The sequence below is a fragment of the Corvus brachyrhynchos genome, unplaced genomic scaffold (assembly GCF_000691975.1).
Source record: "Corvus brachyrhynchos isolate BGI_N302 unplaced genomic scaffold, ASM69197v1 scaffold856, whole genome shotgun sequence".
Classification (NCBI taxonomy): Eukaryota; Metazoa; Chordata; class Aves; order Passeriformes; family Corvidae; genus Corvus; species Corvus brachyrhynchos.
Genome location: NW_008238673.1, coordinates 244,004 through 258,887, shown reverse-complemented (window position 1 = coordinate 258,887; position 14,884 = coordinate 244,004). Strand labels below are relative to the sequence as shown.

Sequence of the window (14,884 nt, the reverse complement as noted above, 5' to 3'; positions counted from 1 at the left end):
GATGGGCTAGGAGCAAATAGTTGTCTCTAATGATGGGTTTGGGTGGTTTGACAGAAAACATTGTACACTTGGGAGCACTTGAGGGCAGCTGCTACAAAGACAGGAGGGGATGGAGTATTTCTTTGCAATGGGCTAAATGTGAGAACAAGATTCTTCTGTCCTCAATCTCTGTATTTGGAGTATTTTGCATGTCAATGTGAACATTTGTATGCGAGTAGGTATCTTCTGAAAAATTATCCAAGAGGAAGTGTCTCAGTTTATATAGGTTCAAAAGGGACCTGTACATTTTTGCCAGCTTGTTCAATATCCTGGAAGCTAAAGGGCTCTCATAATTTTGTGCCAGTCTTCTGTTTTCTTTGGGGAAGTAGCATCTGGGCTCATTAAAGACCAAAGTTGTGCTACAGATGTCACCAGCTGCTGGGCTTTCTGCTGCAAAAAGTAATTCAGGCCAAATATATAAATCTCACCCAAATGGGTTATGAGTCTGATCTTTGTGTCAGATTCTCATATAATATCACCTCAGAATACGCTTTTTGTCAAAAACAACTGTGGTGAACCTGGGGTGGGTTGCCCCTATGGGTTAGTTGGGACTGAAATTCTAGTAAGTTCAAGTCTGTACAAGAAAATTAAGTGGTTTCTGCAGTCTAGCCCATGTGCATGTATGCACTTATATTTTCAAGACATTTATGCTATTATAACACAAGGAGACCCATAAAATGGCACCATTCCTTCTGCTCAGTTTGACATCTCATTGTTTCCTGAAAGGCAGTAGAACAGACTCCAAATGGTCAGATGTTAATACAGCCACCATCTCTGCAATAGCAGGACTGCTCAAACTTCTTTTTTTTATCTGATCAGCATGTTTCAGTATGTCTCATTCCATTATCTATTAATTTTGAATTCCTTATCTGTTAAGTTGCATGTATAATGTAATGGACTCTTTAATAACAACAGTCTACAAAGTGTCAGTCAAAAGATACAGTCAATGTTAATGATATGTTCAAAGTCTTAATTTTGTAGAGAAAATATCTATACTGGAAAAAATGTTATATAAAAAACAGTCCAGACAAAAGCTGACCGTCTAAGTACTCAGCTAAGACATTCTAAATATTTTATTAACACCACTCTTGGAAATAGGGCTTTTCCTGTGATTTGGGTGAAGATGCTGTGGACTTAGAGCAAAATTGGCGAGTTGGTTCTTACCCTCAGAAGCTGCATTACTAGAAAGACTGTTGGGTACCTTGTCAAACTTTTTGCAGTTTAACCACCACTTCTGTGGCCCTGATCAACTACCAGATTTTTACTAGATGAAAGAACAGTTCTTCTGTATAAAACAAATCAGTGACTGCAAATAGGAATGAGTCACAGAAAAGCTCTCAGAAAAAGAGTACAGTGAAATGAAATGGAGTATTAAAACATTCACTAATGTTAGTTTCTGACTGATTTTCTCCATAAAAATGCCTGCACGAGAGATAGCAAAAGGCTGCAAGAGATAGTAGTAATACTGTGCTACCAAAAAGCAATGTGGGCAATCAAAGTATTTAAACTGCCTCATTTTTATGAGTGTTTGTGCAGGAGTAGTTATTGGTGAAAATAAAATGCAACCGTAGGTGGAAGGGGCCAGACAGGTGTGACAGCTCTTGGCAGACTCTACTTCCTAACTTACCAGTTTGTAACATTAGGATCTATAGGATCAAGGTCTGTGGGATTCAGAGCTTTTTGTCCGGATAAAATAACTAATTTTTCTGAAAGCAATATGGTAAGCCAGATGTAAGTATGAGAGACTCCCTGCTTAGGGTCATCAACAAAATAGTTGATACTTTTGTTGAACTTCGGACTTGATGCCTCACAAGCACACATGATACCACGTTGTTGATCAGCTGTACCACAGGGACATTACTAGCCAATTTTTACCTCTACCATTGTAATCTTGCCCCCTTAGATCTTCCTAAGTAATGTGAGCTTTCACATGACTTGCATGTTGACAAAATGTACCTATTCATGTTTCTCGGATACTCAGCCAAAAAAATTCCTTATATTGCTTTTATTTGATGGGGTTTTATTGCTGAGAATCTGATTAGCCTGTGCAGCAGCAAGCCTGGAAACAGCCTCTATAGATGGAGAGGAAGACACACCAAAAGTAAGCAGGAGATGATCACAAGAAAACAACAGGGAGTTTTGTAGTTGGAAGAGAAGCGTTTGCAGCTTCTTCCCTAAATGATGGGTTTAGGACAACTGTGAAACAGCAGGAGTTGCGAAGCCTTGTGTGATTATATGGTGAGAGCCCTCTGAAACACTACAGCACTTCTCTCTGAATATCCCTGTCAATGTCATCTCGGGCTATAAGGGTTTGTTCTTTTCAGGACGAGAAAGAAAAAAAGATTAAAAAGATAACCAAACCTCTGAATCTGCTGAAGATGTGTTTGCACATGTCCAAGATTCTTGGGTTTCAAAAGTAACTGTCTCTTTCAAGGTATTAAGTCAGTTTAGAAAGGAGATGGACCAGGACAGAAAAAACCAAAGTGAGCAAATATGTTCTTTCTTGAAGGATGGTTTCTTCCCTCTGTGCTCTTGGCCTTCTGACATTGTGTCAAGAGATCTGTTGTTTCTACACTATTCCTATTTTGTTTTCTTCTTTAGCACAGTTTGATTAAGTATCAAGCTGCAAGAAGTTTAGAGTTGTAGGCTTATTAGAAAATCAAGGATTATTGTAATTTATTTTCAAAGCACATTTTATGCATATGGTTTCTAAATTAATCTCTAGTGTTATGTTATTTTAAAAATACTCACAGCACCCAAGTATACCTAGTGGAATGGCAGTTTGGCACACGGTGCAACATAGTTTCATAAGATACTTTAAAAGTAGTATGGCCACATATGTACCATTGCCACAAGTGCCCACTGATAGTTGAAGTATGTCTAAAGTTGCAGTTAAATGTCCGTGTATGTCAGTGAGATGTGCACATGCTTGGTACCATGAAAAATTGAGCTGTTTGTCCTAGGGAATATTTGGGTAGTCACATTTGAACAATTTTCCCAACATGCATAATTTTGCATATCATCTGTAATTGTGTAGTATTAGAATAGTGGAGTTTCCCAAGGAAAACTTCCCATGGCACTGAACAGAAAGAAGAGGTAGGAAAATAGACTGGGGAGACTTTCCTAACACTATTGCAGGTTCTGATGTGGCATGGGGTGAAAGAAGTAACAAGTATTTGATATAAAGCACTCATCTCTGCTCAGAAGAATGAAATAACAAGTGGGATCTTGGGGTTTATTGAGCACAAGTGAAGTAGAAGATGGATGTAAGAGAGAAATAAAGTCTGGGTGTGCTCTCTGACAATAGCCTCAGTTCACAGTCTGCAAAATCTGGTGTGACAGTGAATTTCTTATCTTTGCATTTTCTTTTTCTCCAGATTATAGGAACCCTTGCTTTTTATATATATAGTAGATTGAGTCTTCTTACTGTAAGTGTTGCTATAGCTTCAAAGTTAAGTGTGTGAATATACAAGGAGATGAGATGCCTGTAAGGAGGGAAGAGAATTAGTGCTGTATTAGCAGAAAACTGAAGAGAAGAATATGAGAAGGAGGCAGGTGAAGAAGGGATAAGAGAAGGTGGAATGCACAATGTTAATTGTAGTACTGGGGCTGGTCATTGAGTACCCTACACCTGTGACAATTGACACTGGTACCTCCTGAATAATGTTTTTAAGCAATGAGACTTTGCAGTGCATGTTCAACTTTATGTAGGCTAAATGTGATTGAAAAGAAGTGCTGCAGTAACCCTGCTAGAGAGTAATGTATGAGGGGGAATAAAATTTAGGTTTTTTTTCCCTGATAGCTTGTTCCAGAAGGTGGCAGTTCAGCATAGTGAGGAGGTAGTAGGGAGGAAGCTTTTTAAGATCTCGAGGAGCCACAACCAAGTGTGGTTGCCCAAAAGGCTTTTGCAGAGTTGCCAGCACGCTGCTGGCTGTCTGCATTTAGGACTACTGACACTCCTGGCTATAGTAGTTTTGCTAAGAACATGTTAATCACAGAATAGACAAAATAACTGCCTCGTCATAGAGACATATAATCAATTTCATATATAAATACTGAGCACTTCAAAATTAAGTATCTTACCTTTATCTCTATGGGATATTGAACTACAAAAGCATATGCTAATAAAAACTGGAGGTGGAACAAAAGCCACAGCTTTGGCTGAGAAGCAAAGCAGCTCCAGGAGTGAGATTCTGCCCTCTTCATGAGATGCCTGTTGTCTCCACTCCTTTCCTTTGCACCATCCCATATGTAGGCAAGTGAGGAGGAGGCAAAGCACAGCAGGTGCCAGCTCACCTATGAAGGAGGCTTCCTATGCTGGTGTGAAGCTCTAAGGCAGCACTGGCTGCCAGTCAGGCTCAGAAGATACCAGTGATGCACTGGAAAGAAACTCCACCTATGGCTGTGTTGGGCTTGCGTCAAGGCTCTTCGATCAGCCACTGGGAATAAAAGACAGTGAGACACTACTTAACATTATTTGTTTTGAGTAACACTTTCTCCTTACTGTCAGAGTTGGCATGGAAACTGAATCAGCACTCATTTTTAGAAGAATAGTCCATTCAGAGTGAGGTTAGTCATCAGTGGGCTTACCAGAGGCTCAGGCGGCAGCTGCCAGCACTTAAACCTTGCTCTTGAGTAGATAGAATCCTCAAAATGGTCACGATCATACTACCCCAGCCTTTACTGGGAAGATAGGTGTCTTTTGAGAATGATGTAGTGTCATTTGCATTTGGGTGGTGGTGGGTTTTTTTTAAAGAGGGAAGAGTTAACTACCTGAAATCCACAACAGAACTTTCTTATTTCAAGAAGATGCCATCTGTTTTTATGGTTCAGTTGAATTTAAAGAGTTAACACAATTCATATTAAGAATGATGCTTGCAACATTGTGGTGGAAAATGGCATAATTCTTAAAAGGCTGTAAGCTTAGCACGAGGCATCTGTGAATAGTCAAGATGGAAGCCTACACAGCATGCAGAAATTGGCATTTTCAATCACTTTGCCTCTGTTGATGAAGAAGATTAAGATATGCTTATTTCCGTTCTATTTTATTCCCACGCACAAGGGGAGAAGCAAAGAAATGGCTGCTGGTTTTCTGTACCAGCAAGGCTGAGAAAATACTGATGGATAAATTGCTGTTCAGTGACATTTCATAAAGCAACTGCTGTGATATCCTGTTCTCAGATGCAAAATGATAAATGTATATATAAATTTGAAATTTAATATAATAATTAAAATAATAAGCTTTTACTCCTGGCTTTTTGTATCCTCAGTACACAGACCATACATGTCTTCTTCATTGATACAGGAACTGTTTACTGTATACCAACTATTTACATTCAAGACTATAGTGTTGTTACCCAATTGATGAGGACACTGATTTCTTTTTTTCTTTTTTCTTTTGTCAAGCAGATAATTTAAGTGAAGCCCTGAAAAAGCTGAAGATAACATCCACTGACAGCACAGCAGATAGCTTGGAGGGATGCTTGGACTGTCTGCTTCAAGCTCTGGCACAAAACAGTAAGTTGTATGGACCTTTCAAATTTTAAATCATATGAGATCAGCGAATTAAAATGTGCTAGAAAGACTGACTCAAGCAGTAGGCTGCTAGATTGGCTCTCTTGAGTTTTGTGGGTTTTTAACCCATATGTCTGTAACATTCTAGTAGCAACAAACACAATGACAGGTAAATACCTGAATATTTGGAACAGCTGTGGTCCGTTCCTTTTTCCAAGATGAAGTAGCACAATTATTTTTTGAATTGATTATTCAAGAAAAAAGGAACACGGATGGAGAAATAAGCTTGACAAGATGGAGGGAACAATAAGGGAGCTGCTTGCTAATTCTGGTTGAAAGAGCATAGTTTCCCATTTGTAATGTATTTCTCCTCACACTTCTGATCACAGATTTCTTAATTCCAGGAGTTTCAGTTAGCAGAACTAGGCTGGATATCCAAAGATGGTCCAAGTTTGATATATATTATGGTGAAAATAATATCAGAATGGAACAAGATGTCATTTTCACCGCAAACTTTAGAATGCTTGTCCCCACTCCCAGTAGACAGAAAGATAAGGTAAATGAAGATGACAGTTTATAAGACTTTTCTGAGTTTAACTTTCTTAGTGCTTCAGATCATGCCAGAAGAAAAATGTGTACAGTTTCAGGTTGAAAAACTTCTCAGGATAGGTACAAGCCATGATTAAAAATTATTTATTTAAAAAAAGAGTTAGTTCTTTGGAAATAGCAATACACTAGTACATACTATTACTAGGTCTTGGTTTTATTTCACATGATGGTACTCTACAAATCAAAGTCTTTTGGATTAGTTGGTCTAAAATACTTCATGAGGTTTTTCACAACTGAGTATAAGCACCATCCAGATCAAGTCAAAAATGAATTATAACAGTGTCTACTTTAGTAGTAGTCTGGTTTTAATTCTCATTATTTTAGAAGGCTGTATCAGCCAGAACGTAATAAAATCTGGGGTTTAGATAAACCATTTCTTGAAGATGCTGAATCATTTTTATTATGGATTTATTTATAAGGTATATCCAATACTTTAATCCAACCTCCAATTGGATTTATTTCCACTACTTTTAAGTCTAATGCTTAAACAATAAGTACTAAAAAGATCGTATGAAAAGTGGCAACTTACTTGTGTAAACAGCAGAGTTTGCTATTTTTGCCTATGAAGGTGACACAGCTGTGTCACAGAAGAAGTCTGGCAGATGCAAAATAATTTTACTGATGTAACAAACCAGCACAACATCAAACTTACTGATGCTTCTGTGCAACCAGATGACTCTCTTCTGTCTCAGTCTAGGGCTTTGCTCTTCCTTCCAAAATCTTTTCTTTTCTAGATTTGTAGCTGCCATATCAGATAAACAGATTATTAGGATTTTGACCTCTGTCTTTGGGGTAGTTCTAGAAAATTTCTTCTCTCCACAGTTTCCCATGATCTTTGTGTCTAAGTCAGTAACATGGATATAGCCCTGCTGAGCTGCTGCATGATATATATCTGCACATATTTACATTTGCCCAAGATTGAGGGCAACTAAAATAATGCACTGAAAATTAGATGGATCAGATAGGACAGGTTTTTTAAACAGTTTGCTGGTAATTTAGGAACTAGAATATCAATTCTGTTTCAAGGGAACTGGACGCTTCCATACCTAAGTTTTGCCACGTTTCTTTGGACACCAGGATTTAGTTCTCAAGGTTGTCTGATGATCTGGGGAACAGACTTCTGGCTTGAGATAATTTTATGAGAATAGCAGTACATTCAAAAGACTTCAGAAACTGAGGTAAATTGCATATAATAGATTGATTCAACAAATAGATACAGAAGCAGCTTTCTAAACACCTTTTCATAGCTCTCATCCATCCAGTTAACATCTTAATATGGATTTGACTGATTGATTTTTAGTTACAGGGTATATTACCATATTCATGATACCTCATTATGAGATACACTGTACCTTTGTGTCTGTGTATAAATAATTATACAAGAATAATTAGAAATGAAAAAATTGTTTATATTAAAGTACCTGTTAATTGTAATGTAGAGATAATTTAAATAATATTTTGCAAATAATTTTTGTGCTCTCTTTTAGCATATTTCCATGTGTATGATTAAGGAAGTATACATTTAGATTATAGCTCAGTAAATCATCATATTAATGTGAGAGAAAAAAAGCCATGCAAGGAATATTTTAAGAGAATTTTATAGCGCTGTGATTTTGTTGGGAGTTCATGGTAGTATTGTAAATCACAGAAGTTAAAATTTTATTCACTGCATTAAGATAAAAATATTATTTTATCTTATATAAAATTTAGTACATTACTAATATGCGAATGCAACCCATTCCCATCTACTGCCAGCCAAAATCAGTAGTTAAACCCCATGTTACTACAACAAACTGAGATTTTTCAGCAAAGGACAGCTTCAGTTTTGCATACTGCATGTACACATGAATGTTTCAGTGACCATTACGCTGTTTTTAATTGCTATCTGCATGCAACATAGGCTTGTGGCTGCTGCAGAAATGTCAGTTAAATTCTCTAGTCTCTAAGAATACAGTGAAAATTACAGTTCCATTTACTCTGCATACAATTCTTTAAATCTTCATTATGTTAAAACATTACTTTCTTCTCATATTTTCTGTGGTATAGAAAGAGATGACAAAGTTATGATGAATATTGTAACTTTTTGTTTCTTTCTATGCAACCTGCTGTGTTTTCTTTTGGTTTTCACTCTCCTTCTCAAACCTGATCTGTTGATAATCCTAGACAGGTGTAATGCCCTGGAACATGATACCTCCTGCCTGACTTTAGGAGCTATTCTGCCATTTGTCACACCAGTCAAATTAAGGTGCATGCACACACATATGCTATACTACAGGAGGGTGAGGCAAATATTCAGCTGAGTGTGATAACTGCTGGCAAATATTTGGCAAGCCAAATTCAAATTGTTTTAACTACAGTTTGTCTAGGAGAAAACTGCATAGCTCTCCACATCTGAGATCTGGGTCTGAAAAATCATCTGAAAATCCTGCACAGATGGTTTCCTTAGGAGGCATTGTTTGGAAATGTATGTTTCCAATATATATTCCTATTTATTTCCAATAAATATTCCTATTTATGCAGATATTTTAGTTCTTGTCTGTCACCAGCACTTCTGTCTGAGGCCAGTCATATATGGTCTAGCTTGTGGCACTAGAGAAAACTGAGGAGGTTAAGATGAAAGAGACAACAATGACAGAAGAATAAGACATAAACATGCATTAGAAATGCTTTAGAATAATGACATACCTCATCTTGTGTGGAGTTCCCTCAGCATTCCCAGTGAAGTTGACTGGAATATCTGGGGACTTTGGAGCCGTAAGGTTGCAGTAACATTAGTTGTGATTCACAGGTAGTGTAAGATCTCCTTTCACCTCTGTGGATCTACCTCATTCACATAAGCTGAGATGCTGTCCACCTTGCTTCTGAAAGAAAAACACAAATACGTGATCTCTCTCCACCTGCAAGCGCTTACCATCTGCTAAACTTCGCATAGTTCAGATTTTTAAGGAAAGGCTGGGGTACATGATCGATAAGCATTATTAGCAGCAAAAACCAGATTCAATGAAGAGGTGAAAGTCATGTATTGCATGCGTTTTCTTTTAACAACTATGCATTAAAACAAGTTACTCCATTGTCTGCTCCATAGAATCTGGATTAATTCTGTACAGACATGGATTGCTGTGTTATTGTCTAGAAAGAATTTTGCTGATCTGGAAGCAGACTGGAAGGAGTGTAGAATGATCATAACAGTCAGAAAAGGCACAAACCTGCTCAAAAGAATGAGTAAGACACATACTGAAGAGAAGTAATTTGAAAGATCTTATGCTTACATTTCTGGAATGAAGCATATTCTGAAGTATAATTGCTTTATTTTGTATCTTGCACCCAAAGAAAAATATGGGTATGTACTACTATTTGATATTGGGAATAATTGGTTAATTGTCTTGTATAAGGAATTACAAGAGAAAACATATTGGCCACCATTTTCAATCAGTGTACATGAATTTATACCTGTTAAGAGCCATTTCATAAATACTATGCTTATCAAAAAAGTGGACGTATCCTAGGATCCCCAGGTAGAGGTCCACAAGAAAGGACTGCCAGAGAGAAAGAAAGCAAAAAGGAAATAGAGGTTTTCTCTTAAACAGCAGGCTCTCTGGGACATAATTATTGCACTAACAACAACAAAAAGTTACTGCTAGTGCAGACATGCTGTGTTTCAGATACAAGAAGTTATAGCAGACATAAATAACCCAGTTTTGATAAATGAGAAATCTGAAAAATCAGAACGGTATTTTTGGCTCTGCTGTACTCAGTGTAAGAGGCTGAAAATGCCCACTAATCCCAGATTTCAGCACCTGGCTCTGAAAATGTCTGACATGTAGTTGAAGTGCAAAGGCTGGCACATGCATTTGAAGTATTTTTTTACATATACTTTTTAGGAAACTAAGAATGAGTTTACATGTTTGTGTGTAAAAATGGTTAAGCAAAATCACAGCAATAAAGAAAAGCTTAAGCAAGAGGGCAAGGTCCCAGTTTTGAAAAGGATTTAGAAACATTGGAAAGATTTGAAATAATGCACCTTACCTTAAAGATGTGGCTGGCTAAGATGCCCTGTTTCCTGCTTGTTGAGCTTTGCTGATACCTGGTTACTCAAAGAACCATCACATGACACATGAAAATCTTAAATTCATGCTTGAAACTGGAGATCTCAGCATTATTCAAAGGCTACTTTAGCATGTCGTTTTTCTTCCCATAATGCACACAGTTTCTTAATAGTATTTTGCTTTTCCCCAGAAGGTATTTTGGCTGTATGCTGGAGCCATTCTTTGTTTAGAATACATATACTGGCTGTGTTGTATGAGAGAAAATAACATTGTTACAAATTCCTTGAGCAACTTGTAGTAAGCCTTTGCCATCACTTCCTGCTCTTCCAGCGTTATGGTGTAAGGACCATGGGCTCATTCCCCCTACCTAAAGCTTCTTGTTCAGTTTTTCTCTTGAAAGTCACCAGTGGGTTTTCTGAAATGTATCTGATGGCACCCCAGAGGAGCATGTAATAGCATCTGGAGTGCTTAAGAAAATCTTGGATATCTGCAGGGACAGCAGATTTCTCACATTCCTTCCTCAGTGGTGAAACTTTTCATTGAATGCCCTGAATCTTTGGTAGGCACCTGTTTTCACAGGCATCTAGTTTCTCTCTTTAATTATTTTGGTGGGTTTCCAGTTCTCACAACCATATGTTTACACAGAGGTTATATTTGAGTTGGAAATTAATTTTATTCTGTTCTTCGTAGCCGTGGCTTCCATATGTTGTTGAATTTAGTTAGTACTCGTGCTTCCTATACTTGATGTTCCTTTTCCTGATCTTTACTGGCCATAGAAGATGGAACAGTTCCTCTACTGGAGCAGAAAAATCATGGAGAATTTAGACATTTATAATGCTTTAATTCAGAGCTCAACTAAAAAAACCCCTGAAATTTTAAAATGTATTATTGAGCCTATTAGTGCCTTTGATTTGTAGCAGAAAAATTGAGCTTTGCCTATTTTTATCTATTTAGTTTTTGGACATTCTTGATAGTGTTCGTACTCCTATTTATTCATTGCAGCATCAGGTAGGCAGCTGTCTGCTTAACTGGTAACACTAAGTGCCATCTGATTTCAGTGAAGCCTTGTACCTCTTTAGTACACAGAGGATTAAGAAGTGTTCATTTCGTCTTTTGTTTCCACAGCCCTCTCACACTTAGCATGAAAATATCTATCCTCCTGCCCCAAACATAGAAAAAATTAAGTTGTAGGACCTTTTGTCATAGCAGAGTTATTCTAAGGCACAAACAACTGAAATCACTTCATTTTTTCCCATTGGCTAGACATCTTAAGCTTTCTCCATTCCCTTTCATGGAATGGAGCACGGAGAAAAAGCTCCACATTTCAGAGCTTGCTCAAGCAAAAATATTCCTAAACATCAGCACACTAACCCTTCTCTGTTTTGGAGAAACTCTTTGAGCAGAATAAGAGTAAAATGATGCGACTGTCATTTCATGCAGATTGTGGCCAACAAACAATGCTTCCCTGAATGTGAATGCTTGCATAGTATTAAAGCTTAAAACAGTAACTGTCTACAGGCCCTATTCTGACCCTCTAACTTCTAGCCACACTTGTTTCATATAAATAAAAAAAGAGCTTTCAGCATCCCTGCAGCTTTAACACACTTTACAAACATAAGCTGTGACAACACAAGGCAGTGCATAAGCACATCAAGAGAGCTTAGCACAACCAATGGAGTAGGCAATGGTACTAATTGGATTAGTGGCCTATTAAAACAACTGGTAACTAGTAGAATTACGTTCACTGACAAATAGCATTTCCTTGCTTTCTTATTCCTCTTTGATCTTTAGCATCACCCTTTCTTCTTAGCAGCAGTCTTTCTTCCAGGAGGATTTTTGATCCTCCTCGGGTGTGCTCTCCAGCGTACCCTGTTAGATGTCTCCCACCTGTGATCTTGGAAGGAGAAGGGGGCCACCCATGGATGTATACTCAGACCCAGCAGACATGGGCCTGCATGTTAGTCCTGACATGTAAGTGTCTCAGCCTGGACATTCAAACAAGCAACAGATATTTATGGCATTATCCATGAAAAGGTAATATGCAGATGAAAGCTAGAACATCCTCCTCCAATAAGATAAAAACGAAACAGTATCATTGCTGTCTACTGAAATTTATGGCTCTCTGCTGAGATTAAAGTATTCTTTAGGAAGATGGTGTCCTTAGCCTATGACAAAGATTTTAGGACTTTATTATTATTCCTGATTTGGCTTGGAGACTACAAAAATATTAAGAGTAGCACTAAGCTACCCGCAGTACCTTGTAGGACTTGTTTTCTTTACATATTGGAGATATGAACTAGTGTCTGTTTAGCTACTACTAAATCTTGATTCAGCATCTTTGGACTTCAGTGGAGTGGGCATAATGCATTTAATATCTATTCGAACCGAGGGAGGGAGAGGGAGTAGAAATGAAAAAGGAAGAAATAAAACTAAGCAGATGAGTAACAAGGAACACAGTGGAATGTAAGATTTTTATTTTAGAGGAAGGAGAGAAATAGCAGAAGGGAGAAACAGATATAAAGATAAAATTTTTGACAGAAAAAAGAACAAGCTAAATGCAGGTACCTGAGTGGCTGCTAGGAAGCAGTCAAACCAAAACCCCCCATTTCAGACCAGCAAGAATCTCTAGTCTGCTTCTGACACAGATCATCTCTTGTAAAAGAGCCAGGGGTTCAAACTGAGTTGGGCCAGTTCAGTCAGTCAAGCCCATCGCAGGCCATTAAGCTTACCTGCAAAGATTTCTAGTCAAATGGCCTGCTAAACTTTGGGGATCCTGATGAATATTTTTTAAGAGGGAGTTTTGGCTCAAATACTGTGTTATAAAGTGTTCCTTCTTTTTGCTGAAGAAGGATGTTTTTTGCATCTTGGCTCATGGGCTGTTGCCTTGTCATGATATTGTACACACATCATCCAGAAATGTTTCTTCATTAAGTGCTGTATATAATATATTATTATAGTATAACTATACTAAATCAAGGTGACTGCTTTTTGTTGGACTATTTCCCAGTAAACTGGGTTACCCTAATGATACTGAATGGTAATCACTGCTGCTTAGTGGGATTATATTTTACATAAATTCCCCTTAATAGTGATGTATTTAGTTAGTGCCAGATAGTTAAATGTTTATCCAAGTGTTAAATTCCAAGTGCTATTCACTGAATACACAATGTGTCAAATAAAGATTAACTATTACATTTTTTTTCTTTGCGGAAGGCATCAGTGAATAGCAATTCCAGATAATAGAATTGACACATCTTTTTTTTTAGATTGCCTCTGTATTGCATTTTCAAAAGGCAGGCCTTTTCTTTTGCTTCTGTATTGCATTTCAAAAATGCAAAGGAAAACGCCTACTTTTTACCAAAAAGATTATATTTAGAGATCATGTAATTCACAATTTCAGGTCTGCAGTTTCATTCTTAGCTTTGCCCCAGTCCCTTATAACTTAAAAATGTGATCTTTTTTAGATCAGGTTTTCTTGAAGCTACTCTGATAGCAAAGCTCACTAAAAATACCAGTAGATTAAAGAATTCCTTTATGTGTAGATGTACTCTTTCAATAAGCAAAGGGTGGAATTTCACAGCAGGCATTTCAGCTCACTTAAGAGCACTCTTAAGAGATTGCTTAAAAGGAACATGAAACATTTCCATTTCCTGCATATAAAATTATCAGCTTTCAAATTTGATTTGATGTTAATAAACTAAACCAAATTTGGAAAAAGGATTTTACTCCATGGGACTAACATTTGTTATACATTTTGAAAAACTAAAGCTTGAGAATACCCTTCACCCTGGGACCTGTACTAAGTTCAGTCAGTACAAGTAAGAGAGGAGGCAGGGGAAAATGTCGGAATGGCTGAATACAAAACACAAAGATGTGAGTGTATGACATTTGTATTAAGACGCCAAACAACAAACTTGGCAGCTCAGGCACTGACATCAAACTCTTTCAGCAACCTTGCTACTGAAGTGGTTACATCCTGGAGAGGGTGAGTCAGAAAGGGGGAGCAGGGGAACAGCTTGGATAAATCCACCAGCTATGTGCCAGGGCTCGGAACCGGATCCAGTTCAGGAACTCAGGGGTTCCAAGCTGCCTAACTTTAATATGCTGCCTTGTGCTGTGACCTATTCGTGGAAGTATTGGTGTGCATTTTTCTTCATTGAAGGCAAAGATGTCACGTATTTTTTACTTCTATTGGTACCTGCAACAGGCTATCCAATGCGTAGAATCTCATCCTGAAATTCACTTTTATACTTTGGATGTAGCTTTTGGAGAATTTAATCATCGAGTCTCATGCAGCTAGTTGATTGATAAATCTGTTTCTCCATCTGTCCTTCCTTCCTTATTAGAGCTGAGATTTTAATTACAAACATCTGTGTAGTGTCTCCATTAAAAATAGGAATTGAAGTTGCCCTGTAGCTGCTGACAGAGACAAAACAGAGCAAACACCATGATGGAAACATTTGTACAGCTAAGGAAGAATCCTCCCTCCTTGCCTCATAGGTGTCTAATTTGAAGGATAAGTGAGCAAGCAGATTTTGGGGATTTCCTTGTGTGAGGAGGACCATGCCAAAAAGAAATCAAATGTATACAGTTATTTTTATCCAGAAATTATTATTATTAAAGGACATTCCCCCCCCCCCCCGTAACAAAAACAAAAAAAAAATCATAAACAATAA

The 14,884-nt window shown here is 37.6% G+C and overlaps 1 protein-coding gene across 1 annotated transcript in view; it reads left to right on the top strand.

Moving 5' to 3' along the window:
• Positions 1-5,427: 5,427 nt before the first annotated feature.
• The window catches only part of RAP1GDS1 (Rap1 GTPase-GDP dissociation stimulator 1), a 59,122-nt gene continuing 49,665 nt past the window's right edge, over positions 5,428-14,884 (top strand). The window contains exon 1 of the mRNA XM_017738088.1: positions 5,428-5,556. The gene's annotated coding sequence lies outside the window, so the exon portion shown is untranslated. The remainder of the gene's footprint in view (positions 5,557-14,884) is intronic.